Source organism: Caretta caretta, chromosome 1, assembly GCF_965140235.1.
Source record: "Caretta caretta isolate rCarCar2 chromosome 1, rCarCar1.hap1, whole genome shotgun sequence".
NCBI lineage: Eukaryota > Metazoa > Chordata > Testudines > Cheloniidae > Caretta > Caretta caretta.
In genome coordinates this window covers 43,642,969-43,665,813 of record NC_134206.1, presented here as the reverse complement: position 1 = coordinate 43,665,813, position 22,845 = coordinate 43,642,969, and the positions used below count along the sequence as shown (strand labels likewise).

Here is a 22,845-nt window from a genome sequence, read left to right as displayed (position 1 = left end):
CCTGGGCCCAGCCTTGTTGGGGTTACAAGGACTCTGCCAGACAGGAGAGTGGAAGGGGAGTCCTCAAGGGCAGGGAGGCTGCTGGGTAAAGGAAGTGGGAGCGAGGACTCAGATCCTTTCGCTAGCCCACTTCACTGGGGTAGTGCAGAAGCCAGGAAAGTTCCACACAAGAGCGGGACTATTCCCCCGCTTACATTCAGGAACACTAGTTTGTTTGTGGAGTGGTGCCTACATGTTTTGGGTGTAGTCGTGTATGTTGAAATACCAGAGAGTGAGGAAAAAGATATTTCAGGGGGCTGATACAGCTCTTTACCTCTGGGTTGTTTGGTTTGAACCAGGCACAAGTCAGTAGTGATTGAAGTTGTTACCATCTAACTGTTACGTAACTATGAAAAAATGGCTTGGTAGCCTCAGTAAAGTTGCTAGGGGACAGATGTGCACAGGGCTGGCAGTCAGGAATTCCTGAGCTGTAGCCCTGGCTCTGCTACCAACTCACTGTGTAGCCTTGGGCAAATCACATCATCATCATTGTTTGTTTGTTTGTTTCTTCCTGTGTAAAATGGGGTGGTAATACTTGCCCACCTTACAGGGGTGCTGTGAGCATTAATTAGTTAATGTCTGCAAAACACTTGAACATGTAAAGCATTATATAAATAATATATTTATTGCAGATACTGCCATTACAGTGGGCCTTCGTGGTTGGCAATCTTACAAGAGAGGCATGGAGATTATCCTCTTACGTTTAAAGGACCATCAAATGGGAGTTTTGCTTGACTAAGGACTTGAGGAATAAACCCATATTGCACAGCATTTCTTGTCTCTTGGGCACAGAACCTGTCCTTCTCAAAGGCATTGTTTCCCCTCTCTGTCAAACAGCCATTCTTACTGTCCTTCCCCTGAGCATCTGTGAAAGAGGAGCGTAACTAAAGTTAAAATCTTTTTTTCACCAGGGACTAGAGTGTGACCCTGTCACTACATCTAGTATCTCTACATGTGCTTTACAGAAACTGATAGTAAACATCTCCATTTTCAAAAGCTACCGTATCTCTGAAGCAGCAGCCTGAGAATTCGTTACACCAGTCTCATGAAGGGTGATTGTTAGCCCTTTTCGACCCTAGGGACTAGTTGAAGTTCAGGGACCGGGGAATGATCCAGCTGGGAGTAGAAATTGATGATGGAGTCTGGTATTTTCTTTGGTGCAATCTTGTTTATTTACAAGGAATGTATAAAGTTCTGCATCTGCACACGCAGAAGGAACCAAAAGCAAAAGGAGCAGTTTCTTAGCTTAAAGGCCCAAACTTTTCAACCAGCACCCCGGACCCAGAGCCTTTCTCTAAGGCCGTGTCTGTACATGCGGCGCTGCAGTGACACAGCTGTACCAGTACAGCACACGTGTGGTGAGGAGGCTCTATGCCAACAGGAGAGAGCTCACCCGCTGGCATAAGAAAACCACCTCAACGGGCGGCAGTAGCGCTGGGCACATGAGCGCTGATGCCAGCATAATTTATGTTGCTCAAGGCCCCTGAGCAAAATAAATTATGCCGGCATAAGCTGTAGTGTAGATATAGCCTAAGTGCCACACACACTCACACACACACGCCTACGGTTGCCAACTTTCTAATCACACAAAACCGAACATCTCTGCCCTGCGCCCCGCCCCTTCCCCAAGTCCTTGTCCCGCCCCTTCTCCAAGGCTCACCCATGCTCGCTCCATCCCCCCCTCCATCCATCGCTTACTCTCCCCCACCCTCACTCACTTTCACAGACTGGGGCAGAGGGTTGGGGTGCAAGTGGGGGGTGAGGGCTCTGGCTCAGGGTGTGGGTTCTGGAGTGGAGCTGGGATGAGGGGTACAGGAGAGGGTTCTGGGCTGGGCCAGAGGCTTGGGGTGGGAGGGGTGTGGGCTCTGGGCTGGGGGTGCAGGCTCTGGGTGGGGCCAGAAATGAGGGGTTCAGGGTGCAGGAGAGGGGTCTGGGTTTGGGGGGGGAGAGGACTCTGGCTGGGGCCAGGGATGAGGGGTTTGGGGTGCACAAGAGGGCTCCAGGTTGGGGAAGGGGGGTTGGGATTTGTGGGGGAGGCTGAGGGTTCTGGCTGGGGGTGTGGGCTCTGGGTGGGGCTGCAGATGAAGAGTTTGGGGTACGGGGGGGGGCTGGAGCAGGGGGTTGGGGGTGTGTGCAGGCTCCAGGAGGGAATTTGGGGGGTAGAAGGGGCCCACGCTGAGCTGGGGGGCAAAGCTGTGCCAGATCCAGAGGGACCAGAAAAGCAGCCCAGAGAGAACAGACCCTGTCCTGGGAGCAGAGCTGCAGCCCCAAAGCCAGAGGCACAGCCCAGAGAGAGCAGACTTGCCCTGGGAGCAAAGCTGCAGCAACCAGAGCTAGAGGGGCCAGAAAAAACAGCCCAGGAAGCAGTGCTGGGAGCAGAGCTGCAGCAGAGGAGTCTGGGCTGGGGCAGAAGGTGAGTCTGGGCTGGGGCAGGGGGTTGCAGTGTGGGAGAGGGTACGGTGTGCTGGTGGCGCTTACTGCGACTCCCAGCCCCGACTGCACCCCAAACTCTTCATCCGCAGCCCCACCCAGAGCCCACACCCCCAGCCCAGAGCCCTCAGCCTCCCCCCCACATCCCAACCCCCTCTAGCCCATGCCGACTTTAGAAATCAGGAATCCCGTTCGCCTACTAGAGAGGTATCATTAAATGACTCCTTGTTCTAATGCAATCATGACTCGAAGGGGTATGCTGTTTTGTTCTAAGACAGAATAACTATTACCCTGGGACTGTCTGGCGATGCACATCACTTCCAAACTAACATTTAAATTAATGCCTGAAAATTGAATGTTCCATTCAAATGCACATGTCAGTGCAGTTATATTTAAACGTGAACCTTGTGGTAAAAACACCTGAACTGTAGGGCTCAGTCCTTGATCCCAGAACTGTCTGACTTGCCCTGCCTCAGTGCAATGCAGCCAGAAAGCTTCTTAAAGAGACAGGTGAGGATTCTGTTGATGCAGAAGGATCCTCTGCATACGTGGGTCCAGTGAAGGTGTCATACGGTCACCCATTCCCACCCTGCACCCGCAATGTCGGGGTCCGGGATGGAGCGGGAGAGGGTGTGCTGGGTCAGGAGAGATCACACAGCTCTTCACCTTACCCTGTGCCAGCACAGTGGCTCCCGTGGGACTGCTGCAGCTGATGTAGCAAAATGGTTAAACCCTTGCCAGGCGGGATCAGGGGAGCAGAAAGGTGGTTTAGAGCCAGCTTGCCCTCCACTTTCCTCATCTGCTCCAGGGGTACATTTGAGACAGCTGCGGATTGAGCCCACAGTTTCCTTGAAGTATTGTATGTGAACAAAACCAGAAAGATCATCATCAGTCTCTCAGGCAACAAAACTGTGAGATAGAAAGTAACAAAGCATGGATTTTTTTTTTTTAAAAAAGATCTGCTCTAGTTCAAACAGGAATTATTCTGGGGAAGTTCTGATGCCAGGTTGGGAAAGTTTATGTACAATTGCATTTCTTTTTAAAATTATAATTACAGTCTTAATGACACATTACTGCCCACAAGACATCTGCCTATCTCAGCAAGGCCTGGACTTTATAGCCATCAGCACCTGGGTTATTGCTGCATGGGGAACAGGCCACCCACTGAAACTTCCTTCCAGCAGGTTTGCTATTAATGCTTGGCACAAACAGAATGGATTGTCAGTCAGAGAGATCAAGATGCTAATTTTGCTTGCCAGTTGCTGTTTCAAGCAAGGCTGGAGTGTAAGGGTGCAAAACATTAGTTGTTGTGTATTACATAATGCTAAGCACGCAAGTGAGGAATGTATTCCTCTGTAATTAAGACCAGATGAACACTCTCCAATGGCTCTCTGGGCCTGCAGATTTCTGAAAACTGAGCTTGTACTCCATCCTGTCTGTAGCATGCAGGCTATTCCAATAAGCTGACAAGAAACCTATTGCGCCTTTCTGTGTAATCAAGGTGCCTAATATGAATTTGAATTTAGAAATTTAGAATGCCAAAAAATAGTCCATACAGAGCACTAGGGTATCAGATTTTCATTGCCTCAAGATTTGGGGTGTGTGTTTTTTACAAAAATATTTTAATATACTCATTTTATTTGTGGTTGATCTGCACTTCAGTGTGAGAGAGTAGAATCTACTGTACCCTGACTTTTTAGGGTTCCCCTCGAGAGTTTGACATTGGGTCTTCTTAATATTCCTCCTTTCTCTGCAAGATAGAGTTTAACAGAGGTACTTAGTAACTGGTGTGTGTGTGGGGTGGGGTGTACATACATCTGTAGATAATACCTTCCATGGCAATAGTTCTGGACTTTGGAGAGCTGGAGAGCCGTGCAGTCAGAGAGCGCTACAAATAACCATGGCATGATCCAACCTCTGCCATCTTTACATTGGTTATTGCATCACTATGACATGCTATCATTGAGTACAGACGTAACATCGCAGCTTGAATATTGCAAAGTGATGTCAGAGCATCTCACTACAATTATTTTGTGGCTTTTAGCTACTGGGAGGAAGAGGGTGTTTCTTCTCTAGTCCTGTATCTCCCTCTCTCCTTTCTTTAAGAATAGCTAGACAGAGCTATTACTCCTGTCTTTCCCCCCACCCTTCTGGCTGTTCTAGTGTGGGTTCACTCTGCTCTTTGTTCCCTACCCCATCTTGCATGTATTTAGCAGCCTGGAGTAACCTCCCATGATCAGGACTCCAGTTGCTCTGCCTGAGACTTCACAAGTTCCCAGGAAAAGCTATGTATAGCCCTACAGACTCGAAACACCCCTTTCCTGAGGTTTTCTGAGCTGCTGTGAGTACATGGCTTTTGAAATCACGAACAAGCCCCAAAGAGCCGATTAATTAAAATAATCCAGCACTAGAGCACTGCCTGGTACAACCTCAGTTTTCTGAGTCAAACTGCGGCTCTGACTGATAATGTTCTTCATGCCGGTGGCTGGGTCCTGGGCAGAGAAGAAGATCAGAGAATCATTTCTTTTTATTTCTTTCCTTTGTTTTTCTCAAAATTGCTTCACAATGAACTTAGAGTGACGTTCTCAGGGCCTGTGCAATGACACTTGGAGCCTTACATACTTTGGGTCTGGTAGGAAGCAGGATCTGATTGCTCCTAGGAGACTATGTGACATTACTCAGTTCCTAGCAGAGAAGTTTCCACATCGCAAAACCACTCATCACCCTGGCAGTTCCAGCAGACAGGCCAATGACTAAATAAATCTCATTATCCTCCAGGTGGCCCCTCCAAGCCTGGCTAGAGCCCATTGGATAGCAGGGGGAAGCTTGAACTTCCACTGCTGGTATTATTGTTGCTTTCTGGGTAAGATAAATAGAGAGTCTGGCACTTTTTGCAAGTGCTGAATTCATTCTTTTTTTATTATTGTTTATTATTGAGTGCCAGCTACGTGTACAGAACTTGGTCCATCAAAAGATATTACCTCACCCATCTTGTCTCTCTAATTACATGCTCAGCATTTTAATAGCATCTAACCTCTGTTTCCATGGAATCCTCCAGAAATGTGACAAAATGGAAAGCAAGCTTTTTGTTACAGATGGTTTTTGGGTCTTGGGTTTTTTTTTGTTTGTTTGTTTTAAGGGCAGCTGAAGTAGAGATGAAAGTACATTTGTCACCAACCATTTCCACTTAAAAGCACAAATGTAGAGCTTTTGGATTCATAACATCAAGTGATGCATTGGTATAATTGCACAGAAAGTTTGGATCCAGCAATGACACTGCAAGATGACAGGAAGGATTCAATCAGGAAGCGCAGGATGCTTTTTAAAACTTGGGTTTTCCTAGTTACCTTAGGCCATAGCAGTTAGGTGTGTGGGAAAATAGTCCACTGCCCATTTCCCGTGTCTCTCCAAGGGGATCTATTCATCATTTACCCCTCAGGGGTTCTCAACCTTTTCCTTTCCGAGGCCCCCCCAACATGCTATAAAAACTCCACGGCCACCAGTGCCACAACTGTTTTTCTGCATATAAAATCCAGGGTCAGCATTATGGAGTAGCAAGCAGGGTAATTGCCCAGTGCCCTGTTTCATAGGGGTCCCCGCAAAGCTAGGTTGCTCAGGCTTCAGCTTCAGCCCCAGGTGGCAGGGCTGGGAGCCCCTGGGCTTCAGCCCCACACAGCGGGGTTTCAGCTTTCAGCCCTGGGCCCCTGTCCCTAACCCCTGATTGAGAACTGCTGCCCTAACTTGATTCCATTATCATATTCTTAGACATGGCAATTCTAGAAGTAGGAGTCAGTAAGGGATACGGAGCTGAGTCCTGATTTCCATACTCATGAAATCCGAGGGCTTCTTCATGTGAGTAAAGTAAACAGGATTGGGCCTGTGACATTGCCTCAACACATATTGGTTGTCCCGTTCTCTGTTCTCATTGCTTCTTGTGCTTTTCTTAGTGCATTTCTGTATGTGACAAAAGGATCTATTCTGAATGTTACAGAAATAACCGGCAGTAAATGCAGTTCTATTCACCTCCCACAGCCATAGCGCTGCTGGCCCCGCTGCCCCTCTTGCTGTCCTTTCTGGCAGTGATGGCCTCTGTCTCAGATGAAGTAAGAAATTCTGTTCTGATTAACAAGATGACTGTGTTAAGAGAGAGGGGGTTTCCAGTGACAGCTACCTTGGCTCTCATTGTTTCCTTTGAGTAGAAAACAATAGGGACTCTGCCAGAAAAGGCACTAATTGCCCATCCACATCCATTTAATTAATGATGACCCTAGACCACATGCCCGGGACTGGCTGTTCCCAGACTGTGGGAGGAGAGAGAAAGGAGCCACAATCTGGATTTTAATTCTAAATTCATATCTGATTCTTCTCTATAATGGGCTGACCTGAAACCCTAGTTCTAAGGAGCCCTGAACTTTGAGAAGTTCAAAATCTGGATACAAATTTGGCATCTTGGATCTGTTTATCTGCATTTCCCTAGTTAATCCAGCTGCTGCTCCTTTGACTTCAGTAGGAATTCCCCTTCTCACATTTCTAATCCGGTCCGATCTCCAAGTCCTTCACCAGTGCTTACATGTAGTCTACACCGTAGAAAAGAGAGGGGTGGGTTTTAAGCAGCAGCTCTGGTGGGAATTTTCAGCATCCATTTACTTTGCAATGTGCAGGTTCCGAAGAAGACAATGCAACATTTTTTAGATTCTGCCCCCATTACTTCCATCTCATTCTAGCCCTCCAGATGCCATGTTAAAAGTTTGCATCCCTTTCTCACCGGCTCCATACTGACCTCACTTACACAGGGGCAACCCCTACTGAGCTCACTGAAGTGAACTTGAACACAGTGCAGGTACACCTGTGTAACTGAGGGGCATATTGACTCATATACTTGCTGATTCAATAATAAACCTTTTCTATCTTGCGTATTCCTTTTAATTTCCCTCTCTCCCTTCTGTAATTAAGTTCTGGGACTGTATTATCCAGTTTCATGAAGCATTTGCATGAAGGTCGCTATACAGAAGAAGGGTAGGACTCTGGCCAACCCCTGGGAGGGGCTAAAAGAGGAAGAATAGGGCAAAGAGCCTACCCCACAACCGCCATCCAACTCCTGCATCTTGGACAACAGGCCAGGCAGAGCATGGATGGGGAGTCCAGCTTCTGCTCTCTGTGAATCCTCCCATGTGCGCTAGCTGCTTGAAAAGAGAGTAGGGAGGGACGGGTGAGTATGGAAAGGATTGGGAGTAGGAAGATGAAGATGCTGCTTTGGTATGTTCCCTCCAGGAGCCCCGAGGAGGAATTCTGCCAAACTCTCCCAGAATTCTTCCTGGGAAGTCCAGCTTCAACATAGCCCCTTCCAGCATGCCTTTGTCTGCATGATTGTATGACTCTGACCGAATGCACCTCTGTATTCACACTCTATTACACCACTGTAATTATCTTTGTACAAAATATGCCTTGTGCTGTATCACTTGAAAACTAATAACTTGCTGGTCAATAATATCGTAGTGAAATGTGGGTAGCAACATTATATGTAAAGTTATGAACATAAGCTGAAATCATGTCTGAGAGGTGGCTACAAGAAAAGTCTGGGTAAACCCATTTTTCAAAGACAAAGGACGAACTGACACCTCTTGCCAGGTGTCAAAGTTGATGGGCAATCACCTGTCAAGCGGCCATTCTTTGGCAGGGAAGGGGGCAGGAACAAACTGATCTGCATTTTAGTAAACAGCATGGAACCTCTTTCACCACAAAATGTCTTGTCTCCGTCCTCACAGCAAGAATGAACTTAATCTAGGGGTAACCTCCGGAAAATGCCTTTCAAAGGGTGACTAGGCTATGAATTTTGGGCAAAAACACCCCAAGGTGTCCCTCCCTATCCATCTCTCTTTCACACACACTTAAGACGACAAAAAAAAAAACAGCCTTTGGTCTTCAGAAGCAGATTTGGAAATTTGATTAGCAGTGTTACCGGGAACATGTGGTAAGGGATTTCACCTTGAACCAAGTCTAATTTAAGTTTTACAATGCTTTCTAGTGCTATTCTTTTCTCTTGTAACTATTTCTGACTTTAATGCCTTGTACTCACTTAAAACCTCTCTCTTTGTAATTAAATAAACTTGTTTTATTCTTTAATCAAAACTAATCCAGTGTTGTGGTTAAACTGAGCTGTGTGGTAACTCCATTTAAAGTAGCAAACTGTTGGACAGTGTTCCCTTACATGGGCAACAGACCTAAAATATCTCAACTGTCCAAAAAAGGGCTGGACAGTGCAGAACATACATTTTGGGGGAAAATTCAGGACTGGGAATGTGTTGGGGTCACCCTGCAAGTGGTAACCTAGGCTGGTAGATGCCAGAATGTGGCTGGATAATGCTGGCAGGCTGCAACAATGCACAGACATTCAGGGTATGACCTGCATGCTGTTTGTGAGGGCCCCAGATTGGGAGATACAGCAACAAAGCACTGGGAGGCACCCAGGGCTGTAGCGCAGTGGTGACACAGCCCTTCACAGGTCTGGATTGCACCCTAGAATGTGACAATTACACTGCACTTTATCATGCAGTTTCAATCCGACTTTATTCGCTACCATACATTTTCAACCATGTGACAGCACCCAGAGCCATTCATTGCGTATTTATACATTGAAATAAACAAATGAGGCAGAATCTGGTCTTAAAGTATTTTCAAAGGGGAAAAACATCCATTTCTCAAATGACTGCACTCCTCTCTGAAGGCTTCATGCTTTGACAGGGAGCTGCCTATCAGGTAGGTAAGATTCAGGGTGAGATTATGCAATGCACCTAGATGAACATAGATGCAAGGCATCCAACATTCAGGTCTTCTTGGATACATGACTTTCATTTTTGCTTGCAGCAAAGTTCATACCACTGGGTCAGATCAAAATGCACATCTTGTTTCAAAAAATTGTCACTGTCTGCCTGTCATATGTTTTGCACAGGTCTGAAAGAGAGGCATTGTCAGAGGCCCATCAAGCCAGGAAAAGGCTTGTAGATCCAGCTCAGATGTTTGTGTTTTGTATGGAAACACATATGGAAATGAATTTATTTGACAAATCCCTCCCTTAGAAAATAGAAATGGGTGTCATATTTGCCAAGATCAGCAAATATTAACCAGAAATTCAGGCAGGTTGAGTCCAAACTGATTGATATATTATGAAATGCAATGTTTGGCCTGGATCCAAAGAAGCAGATAAATTATTTTTTTCTGTGAATACTTGGACAGGTGAATGTTGTTCCACTGTACCAGTCTAAGTTATCCCCCTTTAGGTTTCCATAGGGGTTAAGTTAGCTGCTTTGGAATCCCAAGGTATACTACGCTTGATACATAACCAGGATCTGTGCAATCTCCCTTCTGAGTCATTCTCCTCCTATTTGTATCAGGGGATTGCTCTTTGCTCATTTAAACAAAATACAACGCTGTGAGGAAACTGCACTACCATAAGTGACAGCAGCATAAATGGCTTAATCTGTGTCACAGTCATTTCTTTATAGACGCCCCAACAGTTTAAACTGTCCTGTCCTTACTCATAAACACTTTCAGGCATGCCAGTCAAGGCCAAATAAATAGTGCTGAATTAATGCTTACAAAGATCTTCTGTGTGAAATATGGCCAGGTCTCCTTCCTAAACAAACTTCATCCTTTTATATAAACACTGGTTTTTCCTAGTTTCCTCTGTCTTTAAAGCATATGCTGGGCTTCTTCAGCAGAAGGAAAGCTGGTTTTCCACAAAATAAGGAAATGATGATTCTAGGACATGAAATGCTCTGCTGCTTTACTAACATTTGATTGATTGGGGGGATACCATCTTCCCTTATAACCAAATAGCTACAGTGTTCAACTAAGCAATAGCTACAACAGTAGCCTATTGTTTATAAGAGCTATATCCTCAATCTGAGAAAATTGAATTATCGTTATTACATGGGTCAAAATGTCATTATCACCACATGGCTAGGAAAAGAGTTAAAGCAGAAATCTAGACCAATCTCAGTCTGCTGAGCCAAATCTTGCTTTTGTGAGCTGAGGTCAGCAGAGAGGAACATTAATGAGGCTATTCAAGGAAAAGTGGATGGCAAAAAACCCCAATACGCCAAGACCCTCTCCAAAATGCAGGTAGGAGGACTAATTGGCTACATTGCAGGGTAAGAAGAGTTCCTGGGAGTTAGTTCTAAGAGTACGGTCTGAAGAGGAAGGCCAGGGTCCAGATTCTGTCATGGCACCTATCTGGTCCAAAACTGAACCCTAACATGGTAGGGTTCATCCACCCCTAAGGCACAGTCTTATTTTTATTATCTATAAATAGCTCTGTTAGTGATTCAGTTTATTTAATGCATTGGCATTGCCATTGCATTTGTCGCCATAGTAACTGAGGGCCTAAATGTAGGAGTAAATGTCTCCAGCAGATCAGAGTTTATTAAATCCAAAATTAAATTAGTGCACTCATGCGGAAGGCTCTCAGCAGAGCTGCAAATGATAAGCAATACAGGTGACTTATTGGAAGTGTCAAACTGAAAGGGGTCCTCTCCCAAATAGGAGACTTATTTCTTCTCCACACCTGCCCCTTATCAGGCAAAAGTCATCTGATTAAATTCTGGCCTCATACTGTGGCACAGAGCTGGAGCTGAATTGCCTAGTCAAGATCCACAGCCGTACAGTTTTGAGATAATGCCCTGGAGTAGTTGCTTAGTATCACCTGTGGATGGAAGACAGAACGGCATAGTGTGACCCAGACATAGTGAGTTCTAAAACATAGTTCTCAATTGGAAGAATATGGTCCAAAAGGGAAGACTTCTCTCAATAGCCATTGGAAAGAAAGCCCAGCCCAACCTCCCTTTATCCCCTTACAATCTCATGACTGGGACAGGTCCCTCAAATCCTCTCTGCTTGGTAAGTTCTCAGAAGTTATTGCAGTCTGAAGGTTCCTAGTTCTTGCAGAGTACATCCAAATCACTCCCCCCTTTGTCCACATCTGCTTTTGTCCTGTCATCCCTCAGAATTTTTGAGTACCAAATACCACATAAGTGGTCCTGTGTGGATCTGGCCCACAGTGAATAGATAAGCAAAAAAAAAATCAACAGACTCAGGTTCTGATGAACCAATGGGATAGTGAATTCCAGAGCTGAGGGCTCTCCACTGAGAATGTTCCATTGCCTTCCAGACATTCAAATCTTAAGTACTATTAGCAAAAGACGGCATGTAAAATATGAAAAGTGGTTCAGTTAATAAACTGGCCTTTCCATAGCACTCACTACTGTGGTATAAGTTAGTTACACTGAATAGTATGTAAAAATACTGATAAATCTGCATAAAATGAAAAACCTTAAGAGCAAGTTAACTATTAGTCCCACCACATTTCTGGAAATATAAGCAAACAAGACTAATTAGTACTTTTAAAAAAATCTATTAGTAGGACCTGAACACATGCATTCAGAAAGCCAGGGCCAGGAGTGGAAATGTGGGGGTGTTACTGTCACAACCTGACTCCTCCAAACTTTAGAGTTCACACTTAGAAAGCATTTTGCAGTACCTTTATGCATGCATTTTGCAGTACCTTTTAGCCCATGGCAATGGGTTGGGAATTGTCAAAGGGCTGGGCTGTAAGTTCAGAGGGAATGGCTTATTAAAATCCCTATTAAATGCATATCCTTCAGGTCTGCCCACAGCCTTGGAACAGCCTTTTATTTCATGGATTGTTTATGCTCCTAACAACAGTAACATCAATAGATAGCTCTGCAGGGTTCTGTCCACGCACACCAAGACTGGTTCGCATACAAGTGCAAAATAATGTATCACTGACTTGCACCCATTTTGGGGTTAAACCTTTAAAGAGTCAGTTTGGCAGTTTATGTAGTTATTACCACTTTTATGTGTATAGGAAAGAGAGGGAGAGAAGGTGATTTCCCCCCCCCCCCCCCGGTATTCCTGGGGTTTAGATCCAAAATTCTATGGGCCTGATTCTGACACACTCACACTGAGTAGCAGCTTAGTAGCCAGCTCTTCTTGGGACTACTCAGCCTGAGTAACGGTGGCAGATTCTGGTCCAGTTATTTGCCCAAGGCCACTGTTATGATCAGAAATTGAATTAAACTAGGGAAGAACATTATTGCAAAAATGACATAGTAGCTCTGATTAAATAATGCTGTCCCGTCCCACAAGAGGATATGCCTGAGAAAGCACACAGCCTGCAAACTCCACTGTTGTCAGCACCCTTTCCAGCCACAAGGAATATTCATGGGTAAAGGAGGAAATTAAACCTGTCAGGCAAAGCTGAATGCAAACTGGTCTTACAACTTATTAGGCCAACTGGACAAGAGCCTTGTATACTAATATTCTAGGCACGGTAACAGGATTTTCCTTTTAAGAAGGGAGGGCACCTAACCCACAAGGTTTCTTTCTCCCTGTAAATGAGAAGTCTGGAAAAACATTTGTTGCCGTGGGTGGATGATGCTAAAGGGTGCAGTGAATACAACAGTCTCCCTATCGGCAATTCTTATACAGTTTGGGGTTTTTTTTAAAGAAAAACATACTATAGTTCTAAACCAGCAAAGTATTTAAGAATGTGCTTAATTTCTAGCATGTAATTAGTTCCATTGGCATCAACGGGACTTAAATTGAAACACCTGCTTAAGTGCATTGCTTGATCATGGTTAATGACAGCAAAACTTACATTCTCAACAACCATTAAGGGCCCTACAATAAACGGAACCCAGCACACACTTCTACATAGTAAGAATGAATGCAGAGACCTGTCTGAAAGTCAGAAGTCACAGGATGATATGAAATCTCCCCCATCCCCCAAAAAACCAAAATTCTAACACAGAACCATGTGTCTTTTAATAATTAACAGAGCTGTGCTGGCCAGAAGGCAATGGGGAAACAATTGTCACCATCCTTCAGACTTTGCCCTACCCCTTGCAAATCTTTAATGAGCAAAAGTAAATATAGATTTTAGTGTTAAGTGGTCACTGTGCTGGGGTCTCCAGAACCTGTTCTTTCATGTTGACTGCCTACCCTGCTACTAGTGGAGTTAATCTGTCCCAGAAGGCTTTGCTCCTGTCAGTCACAACAGGAGAGGTGCTGTTGCAGGTAGGAAAAAAGCAGGAACTGAAAGGGTTTAGGAGCTTCCCATAATACCTCTCACACACACAAGTCATACACAACTGGGTCATCTGCTTTGGATTCTCAGGTATTCAGAGGCATTTCTGGAGGGTCCTGTTGCTCCCTTCAGGAGCAGCTTTCATCCTTACAGTGTTGCCCTCTCCATTTCTTTAGAATTTACTCCAAAATGTACCAGTTGTGCTTGTGACAGGTTGGATCACAGAAACCCTCTGGGAGCTGCCACCTGATGTGCCAAGACTACTTCTGTTCCTGCTTTCTTGCCCAGTCAGCTTAGGACTTCAGTGTCCTGCCTGGTTTGAGCCAGACCCACTAGCCTGCTGCAAACCCAGACCCAGGTCTGAACCACGTCCCCTAACAGCTGTAGGCTTAACTGAAAGCAGCTTACAGAAGTGTTCCTGTCCTTGACACTCAGATGTCCAACTCCAATTGGGGCCCAAACCCCAAATAAATCCGTTTTACCCTGTATAAAGCTTATACAGGATAAATGCATAAATTGTTCACCCTCTATAACACTGATAGAGAGATATGCACAGCTATTTGCCCCCCCCCAGTATTAATGCATACTCTGGGTTATTAATAACTAAAAAGTGATTTTATTAAATACAGAAAGTAGGATTTAAGTGGCTCCAAGTAGTAACAGACAGAACAAAGTGAATTACCAAGCAAAATAAAATAAAAGCCGCAAGTCTATGTCTAATAAAACTGAATACAGATAAAACCTCACCAGTTCCAGTAAGCTGCCTTTTACAGACTGATCTCCTTCTAGTCCGGGTCCAGCAATCATTCACACCCCCTGTGGTTATTGTCCTTTGTTCCAGTTTCTTTCTTGGGGGTGGAGAGGCTCTCTCTTTAGCCAGCTGAAGAGCTAATGGAGGGGTCTCCCACAGGCTTAAATAGACTTTCTCTTGTGGGTGGAGACTCTCTCCTATGCAAAGTCCAGCTCCAAGATGGAGTTCTGGAGTCACCTGGGCAAGTCACATGTCCATGAATAAGAAAAGGAGTACTTGTGGCACCTTAGAGACTAACCAATTTATTTGAGCATGAGCCTTCGTGAGCTACAGCTCACTTCATCGGATGCATACCGTGGAAACTGCAGCAGACTTTATATATACACAGAGAATATGAAACAATACCATTACCAGCAGGACAGTGGGGTGGGAGGAGGTATTGTTTCATATTCTCTGTGTATATATAAAGTCTGCTGCAGTTTCCATTACCAGCAGGACAGTGGGGTGGGAGGAGGTATTGTTTCATATTCTCTGTGTATATATAAAGTCTGCTGCAGTTTCCACGGTATGCATCCGATGAAGTGAGCTGTAGCTCACGAAAGCTCATGCTCAAATAAATTGGTTAGTCTCTAAGGTGCCACAAGTACTCCTTTTCTTTTTGCGAATACAGACTAACACGGCTGTTACTCTGAAACATGTCCATGAATGACTCACAGTTTTTACGGCAGAAACCATTGCCCACATGGTGTCTTGAATGCCTCCAGGAAGACTTCTTATGTGGATTGGAGCCTTTCAAGATTCATTGTTCGTTAAGTGCTTCTTGATTGGGCACTTACTTTACGAATTCCTTTCTCCAGGAATTGACCAAATGCTCTACTAAGGTTATTTAGAAATCAAGCCAGTACACGGCCAATATTCATAACTTCCAATACAAAAATGATACATGCATACAAATAGGATTAATAGATTCAGTAGATCATAACCTTTACATAGATATGTTACATGGCATATGTAGCATAGAACATATTCCAGTTATGTCATATATATTCATAAGCGTATTTCCATAAAGCCTTAGGGGGGGCACCGTCACAGTGCTCTTCCCACAATTTTTGTACAGGGAGGGATACCCCATCCAAACTCCCCTGCAACACAGATGAATGCATTCAGCCTAATAGGCAGGCCCTGCATGGCTCCACAAGGTGTGGAGGACACAGGGAGCCTTCCCTCTTGCACTTCCCCAAGGCACAAGTGTAGCCTTATCCTCTCCTGTGTGTGCTCCCCACATCCTCACTACTAAGGGCTGTGCCTTAATGGCCCCGTCTAGACCATTTACTTGAGAGAATGGTGTAAGAACCCAAACAATGCCATAAAAAAGAGCTTCCACTACAGGGACTGGTTTGGGTGACAATGGATTTTTAAAACTTACTCAGACAAAATGTTCGGCCTTTCCTTGCGGTATGTTGTGCTGCGGGGACCAGTTTGGTGGGAGGTCAAGGAATGGGAGATGGAAGTTTGGCAATAAGGCGCTCACATTAAGGGGTGAAACAAGGTGAAACGAAATCCCTAGAATGTTTCTGAACTCATGCCACAGGTGACTGCAGCAGTACGCTATGGTGTGCTACCACTTGATACTGATATTTGACACTCCATGAATTCCTTCCCTCAGCTACCCAGGTACTCTTTGTTTATTAGCACGTAAGTGCCATCAGGTGTGATGAAGTGTAAGGTGGTGGCTATACTTTTAGTGCTGGCATGAAGAAAGAATTCTGTTTACAGTAAAACTATTTAAGATTCATGAGCTGAATTAAGAAAATAAGTAATTTTAGCAAGAGATTAGTGCACATGACTGAAACTGCACAAGCAAGCTGCAGAGAGCATTCCAGCTCCCTCTGGCTCCACAAAAACTTCAGCCACCAAAGTTCTCTGGCAGGTTATTCAGTTACAGGCATTACATCATTAGAACAAACTTTCACTGGTCAATCAATCCCATGGAAACAGTAGCCTTACGTAAATCAACCCTTTCATGGGCGTCACACTTTTGCACCACAGGGAATGACACCCTCTCCAATAATTATGTAAGCTGTCCATCTGAACTGATGATTACCTGTAAACTATGCCCTAGGGACAGTCAGATCAGCTTATACATGATCCTAGTAGGTACAGTAAATAGAAGTGTAGGCAGCAGAGACTCAGTATATGTGCCTCAAGCTTGGTTATTGTGTGTTTATCTGTTTATCTGTGATATTTTAATAGAATCATCCAGTAAAACACTTGACCTCAAAACTCATGCTTAAATGCTTTGCTGAATCAGGGCCCAACTGCGCAGTTTACTGATTGGATGAGACAGGTAAAACAACTACAGATACTGAATTCACCCATCTCTGGTTTATGGGTACAGATCATGCCTTTTTCACGTAGGTTATGTCTACACTATGGACCTTCCAGCATACAGAAGAGCTCTCTCCCGTTGAATTAAAGCACCCCCAATGAGCTTCTCCCGCCGACATGGCACTGTCCACACCAGTGCTTCTGTCGGTGAAACTTATGTTGGTGAGTGGAGTGATTTTTCACACCACTGCCCAACAAAAATTTTACTGACAAAATGCTAATGTAGACATAGCCTTAGCCACTTCTTGTCTCTTTCCCTTTGAAGTCAATGGGAATTTTGTCTTTAACTTTAGCAGGAGAAGGCGCAGGCCATAAAGTGTTCTTTGTTTTGTATGGGGGCTGGTCTTCACTAGAAAGTTAGGTTGACCTCACTCAGGGATGTGAAAAATTCACACCTCTTAGAGATGTAGTTAAGCCTACCAAAGTCCCAATGCCTACCTAGCTGCCGCCTCTTGGAGAGGTGGATTTACTACAGTTACAGAAGAACCCCTTCCATTACTGGAGTAAATGCATATGCTGCAGCTATGCTGCTGTAGCATTTCTAGTACAGAAATATCCGGTGTGTTTTTACTATGGGAGATTTAAAAAAAAAAATTGGCTTAGTGTTCTGCTGCCCTTTATTGAAAAGTTCTGTAGTATGCAAGAGGGATGGAACCAACTGGGTGTAAATAAATAAATATTTAAAATCCTATGTAATTCCATAGAGAGTGATCTTTTTTCATTAATTTTTAAAGCAATCCTATAGAATTCTATTGCAGGGATATAATTCTGAATTACATTTGATAGGATAGTTCAAAAACCTACAGAAAGATTATAATTTTGTATTAAAGGAGTTAGGAGGTGACAGAGAGAGGCATTTTGCTGGGTTCACTTCACCTTGTTTGGTACCTTAATGCAAAGATCCTAAGGAAGGACAAAAGCAAGCTTCCTCATCCCACTGTGTGATCTTCCAACAAATAGGTCACCAGTACATATGACAATGCAAGAGGTGCTCAATATGTTGTCTCAATAATTAAGCCTTAAAAATCCAGCTGAAAATCTTTTGTCACACAAAACAGACCCTGGAAATAAACAGCAGGTAATCAAAGATTGTCCCCTACTATCTGGACTTCACCATAAACCCTGGCCAGAATTCACAGAGGATTAAGTGCTTCTCCAGGAACCAGAGCACAAATAAGATAGCTGGCAAATACTTCAGTGAGCTGCTGCTAGCGATTTTTTGCATGACTCTTATGCACAAGAATTAATTTCTTATGCTGATTTGTGCTTTTGTTTTCTAAAGGTCCCATTATAAAATGACATGGAACCTTTCTGCGATCTGATCAAACTCTTGCTCTATGAGACTAACTGTAATATCCAGATTAAGCTATCTCCAGTTATGTCATGACATCCCATGGAATGAAACTGCTTAAGCACTCCCATTCTAAATCCTGTACATAGTCTAAGGCACTCCAATTATTGTATAACACATGAGTAAACTGTCAATATGATCTCTTCACACTTCGGCAGAAAACAAATTCAGATAAGCAAAGCTAAAAACTCTGAAAACTATAGCGTATATCTTAACTATGAATAGTATTTCTGGAACTCTGCTAATGGTAACTTGTGAAATGTTTATGAGGGTGTTTTTGTCCATTAATATTGTATTGCACAGAAAATGGATTCACTTTATTTACATAGGGCCCAATTCTCAAAAGCACCAAAGTGACTTATATTCCTAGTGCCATTGACTTTCAAAGTCACTTTTGAAAATTTTGCTCATAGTATCATGTCAGTTGTGTTTAACTTATAGAAATGTTGTACTCACTATTTCTGCCCGTGGCTAAGACCAAAATATTTTTTCTGCCTTTGAACTAGGATTCATTGAAGGAAATCAAATCTAGTTTTGTTCCTGTGAACGTCATTTTTTTTTATCTGATGTGGTGTCTTTATATGCTTCATGTTTGATGGAAGCAGGATCAAGCCCCATATAAGTCAACTCTTAGAACAGGATAGGTCCACGCTGAGGAGAGTGGAGATGTACATCTAGGGTGCCTGCAGATAACCAGGTTCAAATGATCAGAAATATTGTACTCTAATTACCTACTGAAATTAAAATTCAGAGTGTGTGACACATCTATCTATCACAGACCTGGTCTACCAGGAGAAAATTAGGTCGATTTAACTACATTGCTTAGAGGTGTGAAAAATCCCCACCCCTGAGTGGCATAGTTAAGCCAACCTAAGTCCTGGTGTAGCTAGTGCTAGGTGGAAGGAAGGATTCAGTGGATTACCTACACTGACTGAAGAACCCTGCCCCTCCCTTCTTAGGCACCAGAACCCGAGCTCCAGCCCGAGCCACAACTGCAAAGCACTGTCTGCACAGCTCTTTAGAGTACTAGTGGGAGTCCTGCAAGCCCCCATCTGTCAGCCCAGGCAGGGAGTCTCAGTGCCCTGGGCTGTGCGACCTACCCAGAGATGCTAAGTGACTTGCACAAGGTCAGACAGGAAGCCTGTGGTGGAACAGAGACTTCCTAGTCGGCCAAGTCCTAGGCTAGTGCTTCCTAACCAAGGTGATATGACTGATCCCTATTCATACTGACTTCAGTAGCATTACTCATGTGGCTAAATCAAGCAGGATTTGGCCCCATCTCTTAAGAATAAATATAATTGAAAGAACTTTAAAAACCCAACCCCTTATAAAAGCCAGACGTACCCTGCTGAGATTTTTTGTGTCTGTATGATTTTGATGAGCAGGAGCAAGAAAATCCAGAGGAATTGCAGGTCAACATTTTTCAGAGTAGCAGCAGTGTTAGTCTGTATCCGCAAAAAGAAAAGGAGGACTTGTGGCACCTTAGAGACTAACAAATTTGAGCATAAGCTTTCGTGAACATTTTGTGCACCATAGTTTCCTAAGCATCATACATTTTGGTTTCCTAAAATAAAAAGAGCTTGTTCTAGGATATTATCTATTGTATGGAAGTTCTATATTTGAATTGAAAATATGTTGAGAAATATTGATCCACCCATATATCGATGCTGGAATTTTATTTCTTCATTGAGCCAGGATGTCTCCGATTAGCTGCCCCAGAAAAAAGGCAACCCACATTATAAGGCATGTTTGACAACTTAAGCCAGGCTCCTTTCTCTTTCTTCTCTGTAAAGTGATTTTTTTTCATGTAACATCAAAATCAGTTTATCAAGTCACAGCTGCTTCTAAAACAGCATTCCAGCTACTGATGTCAATGAGAACCCCGAGAATGAAGACTCTCTGTGGATCTGTTATTGGGTCAAGGCTTGCAGAGTATACTCAGTCCTTACCTAAAGGAGTTTTGCCTAGGTGAGGAATGCAGGATTTGGCTCCTTGAGAGATTTGTAAATGGGAAGTTTGTTTGTTTTTAAAGTAAAATATAAAAACAAGATACAACAAAGCTAATGAGGTTTTTCAAATCAATAGGCCAAATTCTACCACTCATCATTTTGCCCACCCCTTCCAAATGAGTTCAACTGAACTCTTCCAAAGCACCTATGTTGAGACCAGCCTGCTCCCACAGTGACAGAGGCACGAGATCCAAAGGGAAGAGGTATGCAGGGACAGCCAATGGGGAGGTGCATTAAAATCAGCCCTGCCTTGGAATACTCCCTAACCCGCCCCTCCAACAGGACTGAGTGCACGGAGCATCAGCTCCATAGATTTTGGGAAAGTCAGCTCCGGATGCAACAGTGTCATCCCAAAGGTTTGTTTTCTGGCTTCGGCTAGTTCTGTGCATTTATGTGTAACTTAAAGCCAGAATTTGGCCCTACGTTATTTCACCAAATATATGTTGTGTATTTTATAAATGCTATGGGAAGTTTTGAGATGTTACTACATTTCTTTAGAGGAATTTAAGCAACTGGCTTAGGCCAGTCAGGGGGAAAAAAATACTGAACATTTTAAAGGACCTAATTCCAAACTCAGAAGGTTTTGCTTTGCTTATGCTTGTCAAATGGACTGTTTATTTCAATAATGAGTTTTCTTTTTACTCTATAATACGTTTCCTGTTAAGAGATGTGAAAGATTTTTAGATCCTAACTGGTAAAACCGTCCTTATGAGACATAATTGGGCCAGGTGTGAAGTCTCCAGTTTATAAATACAAACACTGTGTATTTTTCTTTCCTACTGAAAAGCAAAACCATGTAAAACCACAGTGCTGCAGGCTGGATAAACCTTTCTCATGATGAATTGTTTTCTGCAGATGGCTTCTGAAGCAGCAAAACGTTAGGTGTGGTTACTGTGTCAACAACTGACAGGATTTAGGTATTTTTCTCAAGGACAGACGTCTCCAAAAAGGCAGAGGGAAAAATTATGAAGCGTGTTCTTGTTCTTAAACTGACATACTTTTCCAGCTGTACCTCCCACCACAGGGTAGGGGGAGGCACCAAAGCTGCTGATTGGTGTGGAGGTTCCTACAGAAAACACTCTAGTGTACTGAGCTTTCAAGCTCACTTTGAGAAGCCTCTGAGTTACTCATTTGGAGCTAGACTATACTTCACTCAGGCTTAGGAAGGGTAAACTGTGTTAGCAACAAGACAGCTTTTTGGGTGTTTTGGAGGATCGCTAAAGTGCCTTTAGGTTTTCTTCTTGCTGCTTAATAGACATTCTGGGATCTTCACCTTGTTTCTTGAAAGGACTTGTGATTTAAAGGTTTCTGCTTCACTTTCTTTTGAATCCACAGAGAGGTAAGACAGTAATAATTTTGGATAATTAGTTTCCCTTTCTTTTCCTTTTTTCTGCTTCCTTTGTTAAATTACTGACTCTCATTACTGTTATATTCATACTCTACATCCTCACTATTGTGCAGCTGACTGCTGCCATCCCATCCCAGAGGTGGCTGCATTTCTGTAGTTTGTAAAGCAATTTGAGATGAAAGGTGCTAAATTAAGCTCAAGCTGCAAAATTTGAATCTGGATTTCAAAGTTCAGGGTGTTCAGCTCCGGAGCTCAACTCTCTGTAATAAAAGCCACTTGCAAAATTTGCAACAGAATCCAGATATGGACTTGTAATACCCCCAAAGTTTAGGAGTGTTTGGATCTGGGGTTTTGGTTTAGAGTCATTTGCATATGTGCATAGTATGTGTATGTCCATAACTCTGTGTGTATGAGAATATGTATGTACATGTTGTTATTGTTATATCCCTCCACAGGTGGTCTGGTAAGTTAGGCAAATGGGTGATCTGACCAGCTGAATGCAGCAAACAGGGAGATATCAAGCAAATTAGTAAAAATGAAAAAGCTGCTGCTGGGAATTGCCCATCTGCTTTAGAAGATCATTCTGTACTGCCCCAGAGGCTCCCCGGGGCTCTTTCCAATCCTACCCACCTGTTTGCTCCTCCAGCCCTTCCCTGTGTTGCCTGCACCGCTCTCTCCCCACTCCCCAGTGATTGTCACCAAATTGCTCTAAAGCAGTGGTGTTCAATCTGGGGTTCGCAGACTGTGTTTACAATTTCCAAAGGGGTCCGCACCTCCTTTTGAAATTTTTTAGGTGTCTGCAAATGAAAAAAGGTTGAAAACTGCATGTCTAAAGTTTTCTAAAGGGATCTTAGAAGTCATCATGAAAAACCCCAGTAATATCTGTGGTGGAGATGGAGCTGAAGTCTAACTTCTGCCATGTGTGCATCCATAAATACTAATCCCTGAAAAGCTGCTACCTCCAATGGTGCCAGGGAAAACTCTTCAGGGAAGCAAGACAAAAGCTCAGCCAGAGCTTCACATGTTGGGCTGAGGCTAATCAATCTCAATCCTCCTGTAAAAAACCAGAACAGCTGTGGGGAAAGATCAATAAACACTACCAGTTGCTCTAGGAGTCTCGAAGAGGAAGAATTCCACAAAATAAAATGAGCAGTAAAGGACTCTGTCCCTAAAGACACCAGGAGGAATCATGGGGAATGCAGCAATTAAGGGGAAGTCTGGTTTTTGCTTTCAGTGGTCCCACAAAACACAAATATACAATTATAGGAGGGGAGGAACTCGCTGGAATGGGGAGACTTGCTTGCCTGATGCTAAAGAAAAACGTGTTTTGTTTAATACATTGGAGAAATTATTCAAGAACAGTTTATTCATGTGAAAATATAACCCCAGTAATGCTGTCAGTTAGACCTCAGGGGAGCTGCTGCA

The 22,845-nt window shown here is 43.7% G+C and overlaps 1 protein-coding gene and 1 long non-coding RNA gene across 6 annotated transcripts in view; one reads left to right on the top strand and one right to left on the bottom strand.

Moving 5' to 3' along the window:
- The window catches only part of LOC142069445 (uncharacterized), a 36,512-nt gene extending 22,043 nt beyond the window's left edge, over positions 1-14,469 (bottom strand). The window contains exon 1 of the long non-coding RNA XR_012665270.1: positions 14,321-14,469. This is a non-coding gene — a long non-coding RNA (uncharacterized LOC142069445). The remainder of the gene's footprint in view (positions 1-14,320) is intronic.
- Positions 1-22,845, top strand: part of SPATA13 (spermatogenesis associated 13) — a 326,208-nt gene that overhangs the window by 170,365 nt on the left and 132,998 nt on the right. For 3 of the 5 annotated variants that reach the window (XM_048845953.2, XM_048845942.2, XM_048845903.2), the window contains exon 1: positions 21,184-21,411. The exons of 1 other annotated variant lie outside the window; for it this stretch is intronic. The gene's annotated coding sequence lies outside the window, so the exon portion shown is untranslated. Of the gene's footprint in view, positions 1-20,405; positions 20,429-21,183; positions 21,412-22,845 lie in introns of those variants that run through there. One more of the 5 variants, XM_075127435.1, reaches the window with a different exon arrangement.